Source organism: Mastigoproctus giganteus, chromosome 13, assembly GCF_048544385.1.
Source record: "Mastigoproctus giganteus isolate SK-2022 chromosome 13, ASM4854438v1, whole genome shotgun sequence".
Lineage (NCBI taxonomy): Eukaryota > Metazoa > Arthropoda > Arachnida > Uropygi > Thelyphonidae > Mastigoproctus > Mastigoproctus giganteus.
This window is the reverse complement of record NC_143587.1, coordinates 161,970,832-161,985,023: the sequence shown is the minus strand read 5'-3', so window position 1 is coordinate 161,985,023 and position 14,192 is coordinate 161,970,832.

The window sequence follows — 14,192 nt, the reverse complement described above, 5'->3', positions numbered from 1 at the left end:
TGATATCTTTTAATATTGCTAAAAGATCTGAACACTTCTGAACAAGGTTTTTCCTTTCAACGAAACATTTGCCTTTGCCACCTTAATTTTAAGGAAGAAGGTGGGGCTTATTTCCATCGTCCAATCAAAATATTTTCTTGTAATACTTTTCATTTTAAAATAAAATACAGGCGATTTAATCCACCAATTGGTAGAGATGATTTAATCCCCCTTGAGAGTTTCTTGCATCATTGATGGAATGGGGCCCAGTCCTTTTCCACACGGCATAGGGACCTCCGGGTAACACGCGACTTCTCTGCGATTCGTACAATTCTCTCTAAAGTTCTAGTTCAGTTTAATGGTCTTTCTCTTTGGAGTTCATTTCAAGTAGTTCTTTACTTAAAGTCACAAGCAGAACTCAAAAATAAATTCACTTTTCTTCTTTTTTTTTTTTGTTTGGATATTTATTATTATTAACGTTGTAATCCAACTAACCATTTCAACCGTTTAGCCACCTTGTCCTCCCCCTGGTAACCTGGGGATAAAGACAAATCTTCAGAGCCAAAAAGGAGCTACTGTGGACGTTAACGCCTTTCCACTTTATAGCCTTCACGCTCAATAATTAAGTCATCTCACGTGGATCACGACTCTAGTCATTCTAAAAGGATTACAACAGAAATACAGAACCACGATGCACCAAACTTTAGTAAAGCACACTCTCTCTCCACCCAATCTGTGGACAAATTATCACCCTTCTTAATTCAAAAATCACTAAAAATAGAGAAACGCATCTCCAGTCCGAATATCTCCTAATTGAAACAGACGCCTCAAAATACTCTGAATGGCCGTGAAAGACTGTGGACAATTTGGTGGACTGCCTATATCCATCACTCCCCACAATACTTTGAGCTCTTATAAAGATAACATTACCTACTGAAGTCTACGAGGTTCCTGAAGCGGAATTAGTTCAGGAACTTAGCAATCAAAGAGTTATAAATGCTTAGCGAACCATGACTGAAAATGACGGTAATCTCATTCAAACGAGATCCACCATATAATTTTCAGAACTCCAGACTTACCATCTACAAAGCTGCCTATTTGAACTATTGAATTCTGCCTTACATTCCGAATTCCATTCGTTGTTTCAAATGCTAGTAATATATCAATATGATGCCATTTGTCCCAATTGTGGTTCTAAGAGGCATACTCAAGAGACTGCTCAGCCACAGCCTCTGTTTGTGCGTCCTCGCGTGTAGCAAGCACACTTTGATATAATCATCATCCTCCCCACACTGAGTGTACTGTCGATGAGCTGAGTTAGTTGATCGCAGGCTAAGGATTGCATTTTATTTCGTCCAGCAAACAGCAAATCGATCAAAGAATAACGTAATTTACAAGCATAATATACTGAGGCCTTATAACCTTCATTGCATTGGTGCTGAGCACACACACACACGCCTTTTTTCCCATTGGCGAAGTGCAAAGCGAGTCATCCAGCCTTTACCAAAGCATGATTATGGACACTGAATTATTAAAAAGAAAAAATATATTCAAAAAGTACAAAATTAAACATAAATTCATGTTTCCTGATGCAGCAAGTTATGCCGAGTAAGCCTTAGTGTCAATGCTTCTCACATTCGAAACTGTCTTTCAGTTTCAGCTCAAATGGATGTCATCTCTTTAGCTAATTAGGTTCATATTATATCATCAATTCTGCCTTACATACGTAATCAATTCTGATTACAACAGAAATACAGAACCACGATGCACCAAACTTTAGTAAAGCACACTCTCTCTCCACCCAATCTGTGGACAAATTATCACCCTTCTTAATTCAAAAATCACTAAAAATAGAGAAACGCATCTCCAGTCCGAATATCTCCTAATTTCTATTTTCTTTCTATTTTCTTTTAGATTGAGGTATGTAAAATATTACATACCTCAATCTAAAACAAACAAAGTTATTAATACTCCGCTCAATCCCCTGGCAATTTGCTGTGATGGAAATAAAGATTTATTTTATTGTAATATTCTTTCCGTGTGACAAGACAGGAAAATTCGAAAACTGCGCTAAAGGCTGTAAAACAACTGAATCATCCACTGTACAGAAGTAAATAACTGTATTAGAACTCAATGCTAACGATACTGTGGATTCTCGATGCCCTTCCCTAAAAAACACAAAACAAAACTAGACCGGATAAAAAAAATCCGTATAGTTGCTCATCTCTAACAGTGTCTCTCCACTTTCTGTCTCATGGACGTTCTGTTTCTGCTGCATGCGTTTCCTAAAGATACTTCCATGATCCTGTACTTCTGAATTGTCTTCTGTAATAATTCCCGCTCTCTCTACCAAAGCAGTCCGAACACGTGCCGTAACCAGTCAAAATCCTTTTACTGTCCAATATCTAATTCACGGAACCAACTTTTTCTCATTCATTCATTCAATTTCTATTTTCTTTAACAACCTCCGTTCATACGTATTTCCTGATAATTGCAATCTCCAAAAATTCAAGTCTAATGTCAACAAGTATCTTCTTTCATCTTCTTGTCCTTCAGCCCATGCACGGTACTAAATACTCTCGTGTTTGGAGTTCTCATAATAATTAAAAAAAAAAAAAAACTGACGGTTGCATTCACTCATGCAATATCCAACCACCTGCGCAACTGCACTTTAGATGTGTTGCTCACAAAAATGGTATCAATTAATTCTGAGTAAATAAATTGGATTCATACACACTGATGGAACACGCTCCACTGATTTCGCTCAACCTAATAGGTCGTGTAAACTCCCAAAATGCTAATCTACACGTGGTTATTACATTAACCTAGTTTAGTATATTGCTTGTTGTATTATTCATTAGTAAACAGGTGTGTTCCTCACAGGAACGATAACCGCTTACTTCTTTATAATAATAACATGTAGTACATGCATGAGAAGACAGTCTTCTCATGCATGTACTTTGTGTCTATATATCAGGCAGCTACAGTTGTTTATAAATAATATAGTAGTGGTAACAATGGAGAAAAGGAGATCTTAGTTATTTTTGTTTCTATAGTTGAAGATAGATTGTAAGTGTACGTGAACATTAATTAAATCATTTTCAAGAAGTTATACTAAAGACGACATTTGTAATATTACTGAACAGTGGATAAAAGTAATTTTTATTAGGTTATTGATAAAACTTAATTTTAAGTTGGCCTTTAATACACATACTTTTTAGGAGATCCTATTTAAAAAGTGCCACGGACAGGTTAAAGATCAGGATACAGGAGAACCCTGTTCGCACTTTACTTTCACTTATGTAAGTTGCATTTTTTTAGGGAATATACATTGGGGGGAGGGGGCCAAGGTTGTTCCGAGATCAAATTAGAGATCATTAATGGATGCCGGCTGGGTAATGCGCATCTTCTGACGTTCGATTTGCAATTCGCGCTATAGTTTTTATTTAAAGAAGTTAGTGATAGGTAAGCTAGTACGGTGGATGGGTTAAGAGTAGGCGGGTAAGCATCCTTGGAGATTGTATAGGGGTTGGAATTGAAGTCCGAGTCCTCTACATGGTAAAGCGCACTGAATAACTTTCACAGTGATAATTTGGCCAACTTTCAAAATGATAATCATTTTTGTTCCTTTCACCTGGTTTCTGTGTCAGTAATATTCTTCTAGCAATCCTTAACCAAGTCATAATCCTGGAAAAGCATTGGGTTAAACTGTTTTATACAATATAAATGGATAAGAAAAAAATTTATTTTTTTCTAAATTTCTGCATTCCTCCTTTCTAAGTCATCAGAACTTCTCTTATTTCCTAAAAGTTTTTTATTTCATTGATTTTGGTAATTTCTGATCTCTGTGTTGTTGCAGCCACCAATTGTAGTTCTTCAAATTATCTCGTGCACCGAATTTTCGCATATAGCAAATTTTCATGCAACGAATTGAAGTGGACCCATTTCATGGTACAGTTAGAAAGGCGCCTTCCCCACACACACAAATCTGGCTATTTTGTTTATCCTATTTCTTTTGTAAGGGTGTTGGCTTCTTTTCCCCTCTTCTCTTCTCAGATTTTTTTTTTTTTTTTGACGTTTAAAAACTTGGTTTATAAACTCGTTTTACAGCCACTCTTACAACCTTCTTGCAAGTCTTGTCTTTGACTGTTATCTACAAATTCGATTGCGTGTTTTTGTGCTGGGTAATAATGCGAGTTTTCATGTAGAAAATGATTGCTGTGTACTTTTTTTGAAACGATTATTAGCCAACGTTCTATTACTGTTCAGGAAGATTGGAGGACTAATGACTAGCACATCTGAAAACAGACTCGTTTTCGTCAATTCGTATAGTCTCTAGAGCAATAAGCGTACAGAGAAGGGCAACAAGATTGGTGAGGGGAATGAAGGGATCCTCTTACCAAGAGAGGCTTAAGTTCTGCAAATTGCAGCAGCTGGAGACTAGGCACCTGCGCGGTGATCTGATTGAGGTGTATAAGGCCTTGAATGGATTGAGCACGCTGAATTCTGATGGGATCCTTCCACTTGTTCAGATTCCGAACCTAAGGGGGCGTAAATTCAAATTAAGAAAAGACAGATGTAGAATAGATGTGCGGAAATTTGCCTTTAGCCAGCGGGTGGTTAATTGCTGGAACAAACTTCCATCTGTCGTTGTGGATGTTGATAGGTCAAATAAATTTAAGGAGGAAGTGGACAGGCATTTGGAGGGAATGGTGTGATTACTTTCTTTCTCGCATCACATGCCACTACTACTTCTTTCTGTCCCAACAAGACCTTACCATGAAACATTCAACAGTTAGGCACGTGTACACAGCAACCCGATATCACCCGAGGAAAGTTTCCGACCTCTTAATTTAAAAAAAAAATGCTAATTGATAGAAAGAGAGAATGAGAGACATTCCAGAAGTTTAACCTGAATAACCAGAGAGTTGCGTACAAATACAAAATTCTGGGGGGTAAGAGAAGGTTGAATCTGATAACGTTTACCGTCTGGAAACGTGTTGTAGATCATTCGAATAAATCGCTTGCTGCGAGGGTCGAGACTGGGAATTTGGTAAAGTGCAAGGCACAGTTGGATAATCATTTTTTGACGAGGGAAAGTATAATTAATTCACTAGATTATTTATTATAAAAATTTCGAGCCTAAAGGCAAATAAGGCTCCTTGATGGCATATACCCAGTAATTTTGAGGGGAGGCAGCATGATAGTGCACTTAACTATTAAGGTTAATTGTGGTGTCACTGGACTCGGAGAAATTCTCTTAGCTTGGATGAGTTGCGAACGTATCGCCAATACATTAAAGGATGAATGAAGTGAGAATAAAGTAAGAATAAATTATTATTATTATTAATTATTTTGTCTTTATTATTTTATTTCCAAGGAATGTCCCTTTACAGCTATGCAGCTAGAGGACACGGTTACATGATATTACATGAGTTAACATGGTTACATGAATGAAAAATGGGAAACTGTGTACAGTTTACGTACGGAGTAGTCAGGCAGGTTAACACAATAGATGGCTTTAACCAGCCTCTGGTTTATATACATGAATACATCAATGCGTGCAATGTATCATCACAGACATAATCTCACCTAGAGCTTAACGAGGGCATACATATCTGCGAGAGTGGAAGACCTGTAGGTTTTGTCATCGCACAGCTTCTGTAAATCTATGGATAACGTGTTAAATATTTCGATAGCGTTCAATGGAAACATATAGTCCAAGGAGGTCATGTTACACAACTTAGATCTGCATGGGAGTAGTAATAGTAGTGGCATGTGATGCAAAAAAGCAAGTGTATGCAGGCCAAAAAAAAAATTACAAAACAATCCCCTCTAAATGTTTGTCCAGTTCCTCCTTAAATTTATTTAGCCTATCAACTTCCACAACGACAGATGGAAGTTTGTTCCAACAATTAACCATTTGTTCTACATCTGCCTTTCCTCAATTTAAATTTATGTCCCCTTAGGTTCGTAATCTGAACAAGTGGAAAGATCCCATCAAAATTCAGCGTGCTCAATCCATTCAAGGCCTTATACACCTCAATCAGATCACCTCGCAGATGCCTAGTCTCCAGCCACTGCAATTTGCAGAACTTAAGCCTCTCTTGGTAAGAGGATCCCTTCATTCCCCTCACCAATCTTGTTCCCCATCTCTGTACACGCTACAATGGTAAGGCTTCTATTCCGACCTGACGGTCTGACAATGAACTTCTGGATATCAGGCGAGTTTAGTTTTCCGGACAGGAACTGAGCGAAGATAACGAGATTTCTAGAGATGACGTGATACCTCTATGGTAGCAAATTTAGATTGGCAAGCATGAAAGATTTTGAAATAGTAGGTGGTAGACCTGCAATCTTATTCAGCCCTTTTAAAATCCAGTATTCGAGGGATAAGAACCTGATTTGGTATGATGGGGTTGCCGAGTACCATATAGTAGAGGCATATAAGGAAATATGGATTATGCTAATAAGATGCAGATTATGAAATTTCGCGATCTCCTGTTTCACAGCCTATATAGCTGAATATGTTTTGTTTTTTTCCGAATGGTATGAAAATGAAGCAAGAACGTAAAGTCTTTGTCCCAGGTGATGTCCAAATCTTTATGCTGATTGTGATATTCACATAATTGTTATTTCTCTTCTTGGTGATAGTAAGCTGAGCAGTTTTCTCTTTGTTTATGGAGAGCCCAGTCGCTTGAAGGTAATTTTCAAGTTCTTATAGCTGTCGGCTGGAGGTCACAGTGATACACTGGAGGGCCTGGTGGGGGAGAGGGAAATTTGTGACAACAAAAACTTTAAATCATCGGCATACGAGGTAACAGTATGATTTGCGAGGAAGGGTTCTAAAGATGCGCGCGAAGAGGAAGGCAGAAAGAACACCCCCTTGGGGGAACCTTCTGGAGTAGACAGTTCGGTGATGATGATGGTTCTGATTTCTTATCCATAGGGTCCTGGCCTGTAGGAGCTTCTTAAGAAGATCTAATAGGTAGCTAGAGATTCTAAAGTAATCGGATAAAATTGGGCATAGTGAAGGGATGGAGAGAGGTTGTCAAAAGCCGCCTTAATATCGAGTAACACAATATCAAGTTGCTCTTTATTACTTAAAGTATTGGTAGGAAAATTGGTAGGAAAAGCTCCTGTTATCAGGATGGAGTTGTATGCTTCAAGTATGGTCAATGATATATGCACTACATAATTTAACCATAAAAATAGGGAATCCATCAAGGCCAATGGTGGACTTGTTGGGAAGATTGTTGATGACTTCAATAAGGCGTTCCTTTGAGATGGCTAAAGTAAGAATGAAGTGGATAACTACTGACTGGTCACTCTGACTTCGATGGTAGGGAAAATCATTAAAAATGCACTTATAGGATAGATCATTTAAATCGAAATGGAATTCTAATGAAATACAGCATTCTTTTGTAAAAGGAAAATCATGTTAACTAACCAGCTTAGTTATTTTGACAGTCACTCATAAGTTGGATGCAGGTAATATTTTCGACATTGTTTACTTAGATTTCAGAAAACATTTTCACTCAGTTCCGCATGAGGAATTACTGTACAAGTAGAAACATACTGGAATCACAAGAAAAATCCCTATGGATCACAAGGTGGAGGCAGATGGTTGCTAAATTAAAAATGAACTATAGTAATAAGCGTAGAGAAAATAAACCTGCAGGAATAAGACTGAAAGAACTAACAGAAAACTGGAATATTCAGCTAGATATATTCCAAGCAACTTCAGAACCAGATCTTCCATGGGCTGTATACTTACATCTTGTGATGACAACTTTTTGTAAAATGGAAAAGCAATCCATGACATAATAAATATCAAACAACTTCAAGTAGCCCATGTAACATCAAACCGTATTTCATGTAGATACAAAGTTGTTTTGTATACAAATTGAAGTTGTTTTGTATAAATGAACGGTTGCATCGAAAACAGAAAATACTAGATGCGGTAGCGATGTTTCCTACTTTAACGATTTCTTTATCATTCCCGGTAGAGTGCAACGTATATACAATTAAATTAGCTTTCATCATATCAATGTTTCTCCTTCTCCACAGGTCTTAATTTTTACAGATTCCATAAGTGCAATGACTGCACTACAATGCAAACCTCCGCCTTCCTATCCAGTTAGGAGACAAATACGATCTTTGTTGATTCAGCCGATGCAATTTCCCAATAAATGAAATTCTGTCGGATTCCAGGGCTTACTGGAATTCCTCGGAATGAAACGAACTCAGAACATGAAATGTTCTCAGCAATGCATATCAGAAAGGCCCGAATTCGAATCCCGCCACGAAGCGAGGAACTTTTATGTGCTTTTTTCACCCCGTGGCCGCGTCAGTTGGTCATAAGCGTAGATAGCGAGTTCTCATCGCCACACCACTCCAGAAACTTTGGTTTTCTGTCCAGACAACAGACAAATCGAGCAGCACACGCAATTTATAGACATAATGCAATAACATTATGTTTTTCGAATTCAAGTATAATAAAGTAAATTTGCATATATTCGAACTAAAATTAAAAACTACATTAATTATTAAGAACAGAAATCACAAATAAATCTTTCATTTCCCTCATGATATAACGATTTACAAAGACAAGAATTCAAATAAAAACTTTTATAATAATATTATAGTTACATAAACATGAATAAAGCGAAATTAAGAAATTAAAGCTGATAATTGAAACCCCACCAAGGGTATAAGTTATTCAGGGGTTGCTGATCCCCAAGTATTACTAACGGCTTGCATTTTACCTCTGCCCCACATACGAAGCCTATCTAAGTCGCCCTTAATGATCAGTGGCTGGCATAGCGCTGATCATTAAGTATCCTACAGATCTTGACAACATTTGCAAAGTTTGAAGTCTTGCCCTGTATCCCAATCTACCTCCGCCAGCACTTACTCTATTGTACTTCCATGCGGCTGTATGAAGGAGGTGAAATACCTGGGATTATATCTAGATGCTAAGGTCACCTTCCATCCCCACTTGTATCTAGCCACCAAACTACAGAAATACTCTGCAATGATTAGGCGCATTAGCAGGACTGACTAGGGCTTGAAAACATAGCTCTCTCACTAATATACAAAGCGGCCTTTGTGCCCATCGTCCGTCCGCTATGGTGCCTCGATTTGGTGCACCAAACTCGTATTACAGCACAACAGGCAGAAACTGGACTCGGTGATCTTCGTATGTGGGGCAGAGGTACATTATGTGTTCCCATGTCTTGTCATCTCTGCAGTGGCATTGAGGATCTTGTTCAATTCCTATGGTAGCGAGCTTATGCTGGAAGGACCTATGCTCTGTTAGGAGAAAGGTCACTACCATGGGAATCGAACAAGGTCCTCAATGCCACTGCAGAGATGACAAGACATGGGAACACATAATGTACCTCTGCCTCACATACGAAAATCACCGACTAAGGCTGAACACAGAAATACAAAATAGGCCTCGTCATCAAGAACACATCTTGCTTCTGAACGAAAGTGCTTATATTGCTTTTGCGCGGTTCGCCCAGGCAATTCTCACCACCAGGCGGGCACTTAGAATGAATATTAGAGCAGACAGGAACTCACACGGCGATACCTGCCCCTGTGACTTTCCAACCCATTCCCTCTTCCCTTCTTCTCCTATCATTATTTGTCCATTTATTCTCCCATTCTACCCTCCTTTACTATATTCCCCATGCTTTTTCTCTTTTTTTTTTTTTCCACTTAGCCTCTATCACGAAGCTCAGCGACTCTAGCAGAGGCTAGCCAGAGAATAATCCTAGCGATCTGGCCATATCCCCGTTGGCTGTGGGCGGTAACTTGGGGTCCCAACAGGGGCCCTGCGGCCAAGTGCCAGAAAAATAACATACCACCACACTACATGACACAAACCACACATCACTGGCACTTTTGGCCTGTACAGAGATGAGTGCAATATGGTCTAAGTAACCATTGCACTTAAAACACCATCAACAACAGCATGTACAGAGTCTGTAATCTTCAACAGAGTACTAACAGTGCAGTTGTGGGAAACCACCGGTGGTACCGTACCCTCAACACTATGTCCTATTCTATGGTGCGGGCAGAGATGTTATAGGAACTATGACTTTCAGGACATTAAAATAACAAGCAGCTTTTGAGTCGAAGTTCCCGTTTATCAACACAAAAAAAGTTTTCGACCAGTAATATCGCAAATAGTAGATGTTTATGTCATTGTATCCGCGTGTATATTGCGCGAGTGTTAAAAAAACAGTTAATGGGACACATGCATCACAGAATAAAGCATGCACAGGCTCCAATATCTTCTGGAGATATTGGAGTTTTGTGCTATAGTATTTATTATCTATTAAATTTAAATTTCATTAAAATCTGAGCAAACCATTTCTGAAAATTTCGATGAATCGAAGTTTTCAGAAATGGATTGAATGGTCTTGACCACTTCTCAATACTCCACTTTGTCAACCATAGCGTCCTTCCTCAGATTCACGATCACCTAGGGAATGAAATTTCACATGTTAGTTATTGAATATGTAGACAACTTATATGAAAAACGTCATCTTCCTACTGATTGTAATCTAGTTCAGAGTACGAAGTTTCTGATACCCACTCGTAATTACGAAAATAAACATGTGAAACAAAATAAACTGCAAACATGATACATAAATAAAATATTACAAGGAAAAACAATAGATATATAAAAGACAAAGTTTTAAAGAAAAAATATTTAAATTTTTTTATACTTGAGAACTTTTTCCAGAACTTTATCGTAATACCAAAGATTTCGGTGCCAGGGGGTACAAGTAATGTACCTGCTGACCCTACCCTTGCTATGCCACAATTTATAATCCAGTAAATTAGAAATTGCTGCGTTGCTTATATGTTTAATTTAAATATAAATTATTTTTTTAATTAATTTATATTTTTTTATATTTATAAATTAATTGTTTTCTATTTTATTAAATAGTAATTTATGACACGATTAGCTCATAACCGCAGCTGTGCATAGGTTTCGAGTTCTCTTCTTTTTCATAGTCATCCTCTTCCTTTTCACAGTCATCCTCCACTTCACACCCCTTTCTATATTGTGCAACTAATAGGAGTCACGTGCCCTCTGAATGTACACATGGACGTTCGGAGGTTTTCATGCTGTGAAGGCCAAAAAAAACCTGGAAGAATCCATGAGAGGAACAAACCCCTCTCCTTCTGCCCGAGATCGGTTAACTACCACCATGATTGATGAATCCTAAAGAATAGATATTACAAATGCAACCCCTGGCTTGTAGCCGTGAAGGGAGTTGTATACAGCAATGTGCTTTCTGTATATAATAAAGAATTCTTCTTCTAAATGACATGGAATGATATAGAATTTGTGGCACCCGCTGAGGAAATTTGAGTAAAAGAAAAGAGAAAAAGAAAATTTTGAATTTAAAGTATAAAACGGAAATAAACATTTGTATGGAAAGGTTACAAGTTTGAGTGTAAGAGTAAGAAGTGTGATATATTTAATTGTTGTATTATGCCGTCCTAAACAGCCTTTGGCAACCCTGCCATATATACAGCCCTCGACGTGGGCACTGTACGTAGCGAGGAGACCTCCTGTGGCACTGCTCATCTTTCAGTTAGCATCACTAGAATCCAATGCCCACAGCCTAGGTTCTAAGTTAACACCATGGGAATCCGACATGTTTGTCGTGCGCTGTAATCCGTGGAAATTCGGAAAGGGAAATCCTGGAGGTTGAGGGGCCCAGCTTTAACACACCACTCTGGCCCATGCTTCGACAAGAACGAGTGGTCCTGAATGGCTCGTCCGGGATAAATCGGCTATTGGGTTCTCCTGCAGGGATCAACAGTTTGTCAATGCCATGCCCCTACCCGCATTGTAGGGGCATGGCATTGATAAACTGGGCATTCTGTCCGAGGGATAGGATTCAGACTCGCGACGGTGATGGTATAGTGTCTGGGTAGCCCTAGTGTCCCACTCCCAAGCACATTTATTGCTTGCCGGGTAGTGAGCTTCCCATATGGGCTCTGTGGTAGGTGTGGAGCACAGCCACTGAACCAAAACAAAATCTCCATGAATACTGATAAAGTAATTTCTTCGGGAAAGAAATCGTGAGGAGCACCATCTTGGTTTGTATCTGCAAACGTGAATGTTGACCCAGATAATGCTTCCGCTAAAAGACAGAAACCAGAAGTTAAATCAGATCCAAGACCTAGTTACCACTCTATTAGTGAAAAGTCTTTAGGAAAAATTTCACCCTTCTTTATCCAGAAGGGTTGGCAGGCTCTCCTAAAACTGTCAAACAGCTTTGCTCAGGCAACATTTTTTCAAAGACCAGAAGTGAAAAACATTCAGAACAGCTCTGAGCTATACCTATGGGAAGAATGCTGATCACAGTAATCTTCCCTCTCCCCAAAAGACACTGACTCATCCCATGGTGGGGGTGCCCTCATGGGTAGCACAGTTGTAGAATTGCCGCCCTCCTCACACCAGGCGGAAAGGAACCAAGTTCGAATCCCGTCGGTTTTTTTCACAACGTAGAGGAATTTTCACAACGTAGCTGAGTTAGTCAATCTCAAGCGAGGGTAGAATGTTTTTTCTCCCGGAAACTCGGGTTTTTCATCCAGCAAACAGAAAATCGACCACAGAACACACCCAATTTACAGACAGTATATACAAAGCAATATGGCCTTAGTTGCTGATGCTGCGAAAACCCAATTACAACCATAACAACATCATCATCCCATGGTGTCATCACAGTATGGGATCCCATTGATGTGTCGGAAGAGGAAATGTATTCTGAATTAAAACCCCAAGGAGTGATAGCTGCAAAAGAAATATTCATGCGTAGTGATAAGGAACTTTTTCCCATCAGAAATATCATCTTGACATTTAATTCACCGTTTTCTAATGAGATCAAAGCTGGTTATATTAATTGTCTGGTGCGTCCATATGTCCCAATTCCTTTACGATGCTTTAAGTTCAAAAATACCGATACGCCCAAATGACTTGCCATGGAGCACTTGTAGCGCTCGATGTGCTGCAAATTACCACGAAACTACATGTTCAACTCCAAAGCCAACATGTATTAACTTCCAAAGAGAGCATCCTGCTTACTCGCGAGCATGCCAGAGGTGGAAAGAACAAAAAGAAATTCAAGAATTTAAGGCAGAGCTGAACATATCATATCAGGAGGCAAGAAAAGCGTTGAAACCCTTGAACATAGAGTAACCTACCTACTCTCAAAAGGTAGCTGGGAGATGTTCCATTACCAAACAGAAATAATTATACCACCAATTCAAACACATCGTACGCTACCTGTTAAGCTCACAAAAACCCACAGAAAGATCAATCAGTTGCACTCCCAATCGGTTCCTCCTAATGCTCTAGCAGTAACAAAAAGAATTTGCTGGAGAAAAGGATACGAAGACTGAAATACCACCCTAGTTCCCAAAAAAAAAAAAAAAAAAAAAAGAAATGTATGTCGTGGAGAAGGTGCCAGATGATTCTGTCTTGGAGTTCTTTGCAGAGGAGGAAATGGATATAGAGCAGCGTCCATACTTCCCCAAAAGAGATAACTCCAAGACTAAGAAAAGTAAGCCCTCCGCACTTCAGAAATTGCCTGATGGACCAGTCAAATCAAAATAATGTCTAAATTCCTATAGTGGATTTGTCGTGGGATCCTATTGATAGGCTCTGACAACAACAAACGTCCTCCTGAAAAGCACAAATCAGTTTGTTTGCTTTTGCATGCAGGAGACATATTTGAAGGTAAATGAAAACCCTTCCTTTCATGATACTACCATGATACATAAGGGCAGAAATGGGGACGGACCTACCCATGGAGGAGTTGCCATCCTCGTGGGCAAACAGCCCTATTCCAACCTGTGCCGTTTTCCACTAACTAGGAAGGGGATGGCAATTCACCTTACGGTTGGGTTTTTATTAACAGTCTGTTCGATTTATTTGCTGCCTGGGACTGACATCCCCAAAACAGACCTTGATGATCTGATTATGTAGGATGTCATACTGCACATGCTCACTGAAAATGGCCTCTCCTTCCCAAATATGGGAACTAACACCTTTTTCCATACATCTACCATTACATTTCTGCTATTTATCTTTCTATATCATCCCCTTCTCTATTCCCTTCACCTACTTAGTAGGTAGAGGAGATCCATATGATGACACACCTATGATCACCACCCTA